The following is an 11,208-nucleotide window of genomic DNA, read 5'->3' as shown; positions in this document are numbered from 1 at the left end:
CAAATGATAAGTTGAGTGTATAGATTAAAGATCATTAAAGTAGGAAATATTTGCTAAAAACTAAGTCACTTCAAATTTTTGCGGGTTTTTGGGAATCTGTCATCTCTGTTTATTCTCTCTGGAGTGAGTGGCGTCAGGGCTGTTTACAATGTTTGGGTTGAAAGACTGACCTGTCATTCCAGAGCATACCTGAGTGTGTTCGTGTGTGTGTGAAAAGAAAACGGAGTGAGTGTCTGATAACTTCTTAAACCCATTAAGTAGACCTTGTTAAGGAAGTGCTAATCCTTGCAAAAAAAGATCAGTTGGCTAAAAGAACGATAAGCTTTGCTAGGGGAAAAATAACCACAAAATGCCTTCCTTTTTTTTTGTTACTTAAAGGACAACGAAGGATCTGTTCTGTTTTGGAAACGCACCCAGGTACAGAGAACCGGAGAGCGCAAAGAAACATTGTGAAACAGCAACATCGAAGTAAAAGACGTCGTGATTGTTATGGATAAAAGAATGTAGGTATGGAAAAAGAAAACAATGAGATAAAGTGAGAGACAGACAGAAAGAACTGACTCTCCTATCAGATATGAGAAAAAGAGACATCAGCGTGTTTCATCTCTATATCGCGGCTTTGGTGTTATGGGAAAAGACTCGTTCTCGCTTGTAGACAATAACAGTTCGGTTCCTGATAGTGAGCTGTAACGATCAGACACATCCAGGTGAGATTTGACTGATCATACTTAGTAAGGCTGGGTAGATAAAAAAAAAAGAGGATGGTGCATTGCCTAGACAAGTAAAAATAAATGAAAGAGCTAAAATTGCTAATACGAATATCTTAGCAGATAGGTAGAAAAAAAAAATAATAATAATTTTGGTGTAACTTGGTGGACAAGATTATCATTTTTTGAGATGTGTGCCAAGCAAAATTCTAAACCTTTAAAAAAAATACATTTTTGTGATCACATGATCCCAGTCCCGCCTTCTTGTTTTCCATTGGTTCACTTAAATAATGTAGATTTTTTTAATAGTGTAAATTTTGCTGCCAGGTTTTCTCTGACTACTGATTTGGAGTTTAAAAAAATCTTAAATGCTAAGACTAAGCTAGTTAGTAGAGTTGTGCATGTCTGCCAAACACCTACAACCTTTAAATTATTCTGAATTTGTTGCTAAAGCTACTACACTGAGCAACCAGTTTATCATTATCAAACACTTATTTCACATAGGGTCCTTTGGCTTAGTAACACCAATCGTTATAATCTAGCACAATGGGAACTGGCGGCTGCTAGATGTTAGCTACATTGCTGCTTCATTAAGTTAAAGATGATGTTAACTACATGTATGCAAGCTTGGCAGACTGTGTAACGTCTCTGTGCATGAAGTCACTAAACATGTTTATATGATGTTTTGAGCAAAGAGCCGTGCTGCTCGTGTCTTGGCTGTGCACGTTCATGTACGTGTGGTAGAAGTGACATAAACTTGTACCTTTAACCCCATGGTTTCAGCTCAAAACTAAAGTAGCACAGCAGTGTTTTATACAAAACATGGATTTCTTGATCGATAACGTTTGGTGTTTGATGGACGTTGTGTACATTTTACATTTTTGAAATTAATCAATTTGAAAATTATGTATCCTAAAACTCTAGTGTTTAGTTCATACGTTTATGATCCCAGCATTATTTTTGCCCTTTCCCCCACCTGCAGTGTGTTCAAAGAGCTAAATGTATGATGGAACAAACAGGATGGATAACTGAACAAACCTCAACTCTATTCATCACTAAAGACTGTGGTGATGGTGGAGAGATAAAAAACTACAAATGAACTGTGAGACCACCTCAAGTCCCGTTTTATGTCTTTCTCCTTCTCTTCCCTCGCTCTCTTTCTCACTCTCTTTCCCTCTCTCTCCTTTTCTCCTTTTAACTACTGTAGTCATGAGAAACACAAGGCTTCTGATGGTAACTGTGCAACCAAACTTGAATAGAAGCCAAAATCCCAAATGAAACATAACAGGACGTGTATGCGGTTGCAACTAAACAGGTTTTATATTATCATTGTTCTACAACAGCCAATAATGATCTATACACATCAGATAAAGCTTCTGTAAAGTTAAATATTACATATATATGCAGGGCTCTCAAGTTTTGAAGACAGGCAAGAGTGACATTTCCAAACCCCCGTCCATAGACAAGCTGTTTCGTGTTGAGGTTTTGTTCAAACCGACCATCGAAAATACCCTCTCTACTGAATGTTTTATTTTTTAAATCTTACCAATAGTGTTATTTTCTGATTGGCTATTGTGTAGCCTCTTTTTTTGATTGGCTGATAAGTGTCAGGTTTGAGAACTCCAGGGGAGACGCGCTTGATTCCTGCCTGGTTCCATAGAGACATCGGTGCGGACTGATACATTTTAGGCGCTGCGGCTTATTAAATATATGATAAATAGTCAAAAAGTTTTTCTGCGTGAGAAATACAATGTGTGGCGGGAGAGCGTGACAAAAGACCCAAATGAGTGACTGTCACGCACAATGCGTGACACTTGACAGCCGTGTATATGAAAGGAACAACAAGACTAGTAGCTTGGTTAATGAACTGGTTAAACGTACGTACATCTCACTCAAAATCTATAAATAGGTTTCACACATATTTGTTTATACAGTTTAGAACTTCTTTTCACCTTTAGCCCTATCTAGCTGCTGTGCATGTGGCACTAATGCGTATGGACCCTAGATTTTACTAACTGCTAACAAAAGATTTCGCTAACCATAAAATGTTAGTAGCTAGCATGGCATCTGCATAAGCTAGCTACATACGCTGTAGGCTGGATAAGCTAGCTACATAAGCTGTAGGTGGAGTGATGCTAGCTAACATGTTCTTACAGTACAACTTACGGTTCTTATCGAACTATAATATTACAGCAAACTATATTTATAAAAAAAATGTAGCATTGCATGTCATTTGGAGCATTAATTCTCAGTCGATTCACTGTATGTGTTGGAAAATTTCCTGGACAGAATTACAGAATTGTCTTGAACAAGAATGCTGAATGAATATTTGGATAAATAAAGGACGTTGCACGAGTTCGTAAGCTTTACCTCAGGATAAAGAATAAAGCTCGCTAACTTGAATAATGGCTTCTGGTTGTTTATTATTGGAATATAAATGAAGGGTTGTGTAAGCAATGATAGAGGACATAATGAAGAAAGAGAAATGGGGTGAAACTCCAGAGAGAGAGAGAGAGAGAGAGAGAGAGAGAAGGTTGTCACAATTTGGTTTTTACCAAGGGGCAGGATTAACAGGTTAAGTGGGCATTTAACACACTCAAGTGTCTCCTTTCAGCCCACTCCAAAACCTGTGGGAAACCAACACACAGACACACACACACATGAATCAGGCTTGTGATAGCACACACTAGCTTTGCTCTCAAGCTAACAATATACTATTACAACCTAAACTTGTCATTGTGATCTGAAAGACATTTCAAGAGGCTGCTGTGACACATTTTTGGCTCTGAAAGACATTTTTTGGCTCGTCCTTTATTCCCACACAGGAAGTGTTAAGAATCAAAGGGTGTCGTATTGAACACCGCCTTAATACATTCCAAAGTGCTTGCGTGCTCGATTGGACCCCAACTTTTTGGGCTCAAGTAACCCCGAGGAGGTTATACCAGGGTCAGTTGAGGTTCAAAGGTCGCCTAATGACAGAGTGGGAAGCTGAAGGTGAGAGCAACAAAAGAGAGATTAGTGTTCCTCTGAAGCTAAGGGAACATGACGTTATAGATGTAAGGGCTTTTTTGTTCGCTTTAATTGGCAGGTTCTGTGGTGCTGATGTGCATCTGATTGACTTTAACTCACCTCTCTGTAGCAGACACACAATCCACTGCAGTACTGCCGAAAGGTGTTGACGCACTCTTTTATCAAATTTATTGGCTTTGGATCAATAAACAAATAGTGTTGATTTGGATAAGGGGAATGAAAGAGCACTAGACTGTGGTTTAAAATATTTAATACATCTTTTTTAATTCTATTCTCTTAATCTCTTTTTCCAAATTTGGATTTCTTGTCAGTTTTGAAAAAAGAAGAATGTTTGGAATTTATGGTCTTCTTAAAATGTCCACATGGGGTTTTCTCTTGATTCTTTGGTTTCTTCCCACCTAAAAAATGGCAAAAGATGGTTTGGCTATGTTTAATCATGTGTGTGTATGTGTGTATGTGGTGTCCTGTTGAAAGATATGTTCCATCCAGGGTGTAGTTCCGCCTCCGTCCAGTGTTTCCAGTAGAGCCTCTGGATCCTGCTCCACCCTGATCAAGATAAAGTGAACATATTTGAACATCTTTCTCACGCCCAATAACAGGGCTACATTTATACCTCATTCCTGAGGCAGGTTGTCAACTTCCAGCTCTTGCCAAGCTTTTGCCTCCATTTTTACCCTACTGCCAACCTGAAGCCCACTGATTTCTGTATTTATTAGGATCCTGCTCCTGCCAGCCTGATCCAAGTCTGTGAACACTTGACACTATGTCTGATATCCCAAGGTTCTACAAACCAGAGCTCCTATCAGAGCTGTACTTCTGACTTAGCACCTGCGAGAGTTCTCCATCCTGGAGACTTTCCAGTGTTGGAAACAGTTGTATTTGTTACAAAACACTGACATTTTTGTGTGTATTTTTTTTTTTTTAGTAAAAATATATTTACATGAAGCCTCTAGCCCCCAGGTTGTTCAGAAGCAGGATCCCGCGCTCTCATTGCCACGGCCCGGGTTCGATTCCTGGACAGGGAGCTAACCCAGCCACTGAAGAGTTAACGCTCAGTGCCAGTCCCAAGCCCTGATAAAAAAGGGAGGCTTGCGTCAGGAAGGGCATCCGGCATCTAATCTAACATGTGGACCCCAAAAAGGGAGCAGCCGAATAAAGAAAAAGATATTTACATGGCGTTTAGTCAGTTGTTATTTGAACTGTTTATACCACTGTCAGAGCTTCTGTTAGAGAAAATTAACCTTTAAAAACAACTTTTGACCAATCAGAATCAAAAATTCAAAAGATCTAACAGTTAGTCTCAATTTAAACACACAATGTTTTTAAATCCTGTGTGTCATTGTTTAGATCTGTAGTACCTCAAGAGCCTTGGCCTGAATGCCTGATTTAACCTCTTTTTTCTGTCTTCTACAAGTAGGAGACAAAAACTCCCTTTGATTCCGATTTATTTTTGCCGCAGCACAAGAATCTTACAACAGAGTTGTTCTTGGCATGCTGTGTTCACCTTTCAGTGAAAAAAACTCCCACTGTGAGCACAGGGCGGTGGCTTTCTCCCGTTAGGATGACTTGTTTCCTAAAACTAGCAGGGAGCGCTCACCTCTTGTCCTGCACACTGTGGGGGTCTTGTCACTTCCTCTGTCTGTCGAGAGAAAGGAGGAAAACCTGAAAGGAAGCATATCTGAAATTAAAGGTTCTTCTGCAGAAATGACTGTTTATATTACGACGAGCGAGCGTCAGATAGATCCAGAGAGAGACGTGGACTGTTATCTGGTGAAGCCTGCTGAGTTAATAATGGAGTTGTTGCTTAGAGATAAATCAACACACTTGTTTGATGTTGCACAAATTTCCAAGTGAGAGTGTGACTGCGTTCAGGTGTCATAGCAAAGTGTTCAGGTCTTATGGCAAAGGCATAACGACTTATTGGTTACTGAAAAAAACAATCAAAGACAAAGTGGTTTGAAGCTCATCATTGTGTGCTGCCATTTTGGCTAGGGCTCCCTGGTAGAAGAGATTTTTTTATCTCAATGGGATTATTCCTGGTAAAATAAAGGATAAATAAATAAATAAATAAATCTGATCACACTAAAGTTGATTATTTTCTTTTCTGTCTCTTGATATTATTAAGACAAAAAAAAAAGTAGTGTGTCATGTTTTAGTGAAATCATGACATCTTTCAAATCACTACACAGACATGTATCTCATATGATCTTTGTTTTTTTACTTTTTCATATTCTTTGTTCCTTTTGCTCACTCCCTCATCTGACTTTTTTAATGTTGTTATTCTTAATCTATTAGTCTTTCTTTCCCTCCTTGCAGTTTCATGTTGACTTTTCCATAATATCGGCATAATAGAAAAATACCCCATGAACGTGACTTACGGTTCAATGAGTCAGGTTTAATGAGTCAAATTCTCTATCAGTTTTCTAATCTACATTCAAAACCAGTTGATAGTAATAAACCGGATCCATATCATATCAAAGTCACAAATTCAATCCTATTCTATTTTAAATGGATGGTGTATGACTAAGAAGTTTCAAGAAGTATCTTCAAGAACTGTATACAGTATTTCCAGAGTGAGGAAAAGGGCTCAGAAAATCACATCTCAGTCATACACTTTTTAAACTTTTACCATCTGGCCGGTGCTACAGCGCCCCAAATACCAGCACAACCAGGCACAAGAACATTTCTTCCCCCAGGCAATCTACCTCACGAACAGTTAAATGTTCCCACCATTATGTAATAACAATGTGCAATAACCTTGCATTTAATTGTTACCATCTCCGTCCTAGTAAGTCCCTGCATCTCATTCTATTCTATTCTACCATCTATAGCACAACTTTACATACAATTTATTTTATAAAAAAATTTTAATGTGTATTTTTTTGTATTTTCATCTTGTTGTCTCTGTGTACTGGAAGTGTATGACACTAAAACAAATTCATCGCAACATACTTGGCAAGAAAGCAGTCTGTGATTAGACTTGAAAATTTTCGTCCAGTAGGAGTTAATTTGAGTGCAACGCTCTGAATTAAGAGAGGAAGCAGTCCTCCAGATTTACAGAATAATCCTCTTTGTCCTTTTGTCTTCTATTGTCTCTACACTTGTCCTCTTAAGAGGATTTCCACACGTTTGTCCCACACTTATCTCCGTTCTTTACAAACACGCTCTGTTAACTAACAGCAGATAACACAAATCCCAGAGCATGTTATTATTATTTTTTAAACTCTGCCTTCAAAACAGAGTTAAACCGAAAGATCTACAAACAATGACAAGTTAGCAAGTGAAAATATCTATTATTATTATTATTATTATTATTATTATTATTATTATTATTATTATTATTATTATTATTATTATGGTAAACCTGGTATATGTTTCTTAAACACATCGAGTCTTGTTTTATTGGCAGATTTCCATTTTTTTTATTTTAAGCATTTATTTCATTTATTTATGTGAATAAAATAACAAGATATAAAGACTAAAATGAGTACAAATATCTAGAAATAGGTTTATTGGTGTATATAGTTACGGTATTATAACTGTATCATAGGAATATTGACTTTATTTGAGACATTTGTGCTCGCTAAGATGCTATTGTTTACAATTTAATGAGATATGCAGATTATCTTCCTCTGTGTGTGTGAGAGTGAGTGTGTATGTGTGTGTGTGTGTGTGTGTGTGTGTGAGAGAGAGAGAGAGAGAGAGAGAGAGAGAGAGACTTTTTTTTACTTTTTCACAAATCAAGTCATGTAAAATACACAAGTCATGTAAAATACAAATAAGAGTGACTCAATAAATATATAAATAATAATAATAATAATAATAATAATAATAATAATAATAATAATAATAATAATAATAATAATAATAAATTAGGTTAAAGATAATAGTACTAATCATTAGTTTAGCTCTGGTGCAAAGCTGAGTTCTCTTTCTCTAGTAGAGTGAGAAAGAGAGAGAGAGAGAGAGAGAGAGAGAGAGAGAGAGAGAGAGAGAGAGCCTAGTGATTAATGTTTAATGTTGGTTAATGTTGTCCTACCATTTGGACGGTTGTGAGTTCGAATCCCAGGTCCACCAAGCTGCCACTGGTGGGCCCCTGAGCAAGGCCCTTAAATCTCAATCGCTCAGTTGTATAAAATGAGATAAAAAAAAAAAATCTTAAGTCGCTCTGGATAAGGGCATCTGCTAAATGGCATGAATGTGAGTCTACACAGGAGTTCTTGTCCTTTTACTATTTGCTTGTGTGTAAATCACTCAAACTCACTGTTATAAAGTGAATTCTCTTGTGGTTTTCTTTCACACAGAGGTGTTAATCTGAAGGGTTTGCACAGTGCCAGAAGCTGTCATCACTACACCTTAATCCTCATCGCTCTTCCTCGTTTCCGGGAATCCGATCTGCTTAAAAAGTACGTAAGGTTTAGTAATAAGAGCAAGCTTAGTGTAATGACCCATGAACAAACAATGTTTGTATGAATCTTTAAATATCGGAGAGTTTTTTGGCACAGGGTCAATATGCGGTCAGTGTTAAGTCAGGAACAGGAGGAGGATAAAAGATAAAGGAACATTAGACTGTGGATTACAATAATGTTTACACACTTCAGATACTTCAGATAATGTTAACTCATTTTCTACATTTTTACCAAAATTGAAACCCTTTGTAATAAGGGACTGCCACAGCACTGAAGCGTAACTGTAACCGGATAAAAACTATGAGTTATATGAATAAAATACTCTTTAGAAATCTTCCGTCTCATCCTTTAAAGTAAATAAAGATAAATATCTCAAATATTTTTACATGTTTACATTTGTTAAGTGAAACCTTTTTATGAATTGGAGACAGATTTATTTCAGGTTAAATTAATTTTATTAAAATTCCGGTCGGTCAAAAGTCAGAAAATCGTCTAGCAACTTTAAGAAGCTTTAGTCATTTAGCTTTTGTCCACACAATTAAAGCATCGTTCAGAAAGCTGGAACAAATGAAAGCAGGAACAGAGATGAATAAAGTTTGGTTGGAAAAGTTTAACAAGAACCTCAAGACAATAACAATAAAAGGAGTTGGCAAAGCGGTTTGAAGCAACAGATACCAAAATATGGAAAGGCTGTTGAAGAAGAAGAAGCTTCTACTGGCTAAGACTGGGTTAAAAATTTGTGTTCTCTGGTCAGATGATTAAAAAAAACAGACCTGATTGGCTCTAATGAATGATCTGCATTATGTATGAGGAAGAAGGTTATAATCCAATAACTATGAAGCATGATAGTGAGCATTGGATCTTTTTCTGGAAAAAGAACAATAAATGACATCACAAGGAATGTAAACAGAAAAACTCATTCTCAGGAAATCAGCCAGAAATGTATGTTAACATAGAATTTGAGTTTAAATAACTCTGTGTAAAACCTTTGGCCTTAGCTTTAAGTTCTTACAGAACAAGTCGTTGAAGTTTCCTCAGAACAGTTCGCTTCATTCATCATCATGAGCTGCTTTATCGTCCTGTAATCGGGCCATGACTGTAACCTGAAACATGTACAATAATAACAAACCTCTTTTATAATCCTTCAACAATGTTCCTTTCTTTTTAACTCCATTCTCAAGATTTTTTCTATTCTTAATCTTTTCCTGTCATTTTTTGCATATTTTTATTTTGCTTTCTCTAAATCATTTGCATAAATTAGTGTTGAACTGAAAAAAAAGTAGAATTAATCAAGATCTTTATCAAAGATTAAGGAATAATTAGATGAGAGAGAGAGAGAGAGAGAGAGAGAGAGAGAGAGAGAGAGAGAGAGAGAGAGAGCGACAAAGAGAGAGACAGGGAAAGGGAGAGAGTGAGAGACAAAGAGGGAGGGAGAGATAGACAAAGAGAGGGAAAGAAAGTGAGAGAGAGTTGAAAGAAGAGAGGGAGGAAGACAAAGAGAAACGGAAATAAAGTGTGTGAGAGAGAGAGAGAGAGAGAGAGAGAGAGATGAAGATGATGATGGTGTCTCTCAGACATTCCCAACATATACAGTATCTAAAAGTGGATAAACCTCCAATATCTCTCAGCTCCACTTATAATCGGAATAAATTAAAATGTAGTTTCATTCGAGAGCAACAGCTGCCCTTAGACTTCCATCATGAGTAAATTTAAAGTTAAGAACTTAAAGAAGTTCCACTGCTTTCTTCAGTCCAGTGAATCATCAGGATTTTTATTACAGGTGACTCAACCTGCTCGATTCCTTCACTATCCTTTACTCCACTGCTCGGTGACTCTCTTCTGTTTTCAAGGGTTTATTCTCACTTTACTGACAGCTTCATTCAAGAACCAGAGGTGTCAAGTTACGAAGTACAAATACTTCGTTACCTTACTTAAATAGAAATTTTGAGTATCTATACTTTAATAGAGTAATTATTTTTTAGCAGACTAATATTATTTTTTAGCCATCCGGATAGAGTGAATTTGATTGTGGTTGGATAAGAAGTATAAACATATACCATTCCGACACCCTATTGGTTTGTACGAGATCCATCGCACCTGCACATGACACAAATCACGTCACACTTCAGTTACCACAACGCTGGACATAGCAGACGGAGCCAAGTATGAAGATGTCCGTGGCAGAGGCTCAAAACTCAATGTCTCAACAACCAGCACCAGTGAGGAAGTTGGTAGCCAGGAAGACCAACCAACCCCTACCCTTATACTGTACATCCCTGGCCGTACCTAGAATAATTGTTTGAAATGTTTGGATGGAAAAAAAACTCATTTCGCATGCACTGTAAGCTATGCGCACCCAAATACCACTAGCTAATGGCTTTCAAAAACTTGCCGTCTAATTTGAAAAAGCATATTGAGGTAAGCTGAAATTTTGTTATCAGTCAATTAACAAATTTGAAATTCGACTTTAGCCAAATGTTATCTGAGCTTAAATTATTGCTATATTTGTAAGTTAATTGTGCAAAGCTATAGTTTTTGTTATTATCAGTTGATTATTGACAATATTGTAGCGTAGTAGTAACGTACTAATAATGATAAATTTGCGATGTTTGCTATGGCTTGGGTACATGCCAATGGTTTGCTTGCTACCAGTAGACTATGATTCAACATTGCAAACTAGTTTGGTGGCTCGGTGTGAGATTTTAAATTCAACTTTAACAAAATGTTATCTGAGCTTATATTGTTACTATATGCAATATTTGTAAGTTAATTGTGCAAAGTTAGAATCCACAGCTGGTTGATAAGTTATGTACTAAGGATAGTCATGTTCCTACAGTATATGAGAGTGCACGCGCCTGTATGGGGCAGGACCAATGGGTCCTTGTAAAGAGGTAATAGGCCCAACTATTGGCCAAATGCTGTTTAAAATGAATTTACTGCTAATTTTCAGTCATGCCAGCAGCTGCTTCTGGTCCTAAAACAGCTTTAAAGGGATAGTTCACCCAAAAAGAAAAATTTACATCATTTTCTCATCCTCATGTTGTTTTAAATCTGTATGAATT

General features: G+C 37.0%; 1 long non-coding RNA gene across 1 annotated transcript in view; it reads right to left on the bottom strand.

Annotated features, from left to right (window-relative positions):
• Nucleotides 1–5,333: 5,333 nt before the first annotated feature.
• LOC132860611 (uncharacterized) overlaps nucleotides 5,334–11,208 on the bottom strand; it is an 8,127-nt gene continuing 2,252 nt past the window's right edge. Inside the window, exons 2-3 of the long non-coding RNA XR_009649862.1 lie at nucleotides 9,159–9,249; nucleotides 5,334–5,399 (exon numbers count right to left, since the gene is read on the bottom strand). This is a non-coding gene — a long non-coding RNA (uncharacterized LOC132860611). The remainder of the gene's footprint in view (nucleotides 5,400–9,158; nucleotides 9,250–11,208) is intronic.

The sequence above is a fragment of the Tachysurus vachellii genome, chromosome 2 (genome assembly GCF_030014155.1).
Source record: "Tachysurus vachellii isolate PV-2020 chromosome 2, HZAU_Pvac_v1, whole genome shotgun sequence".
NCBI classification, from domain to species: Eukaryota; Metazoa; Chordata; class Actinopteri; order Siluriformes; family Bagridae; genus Tachysurus; species Tachysurus vachellii.
Note: the sequence above shows the minus strand (reverse complement) of the source record. Positions and strands in the feature narration are given on the sequence as shown.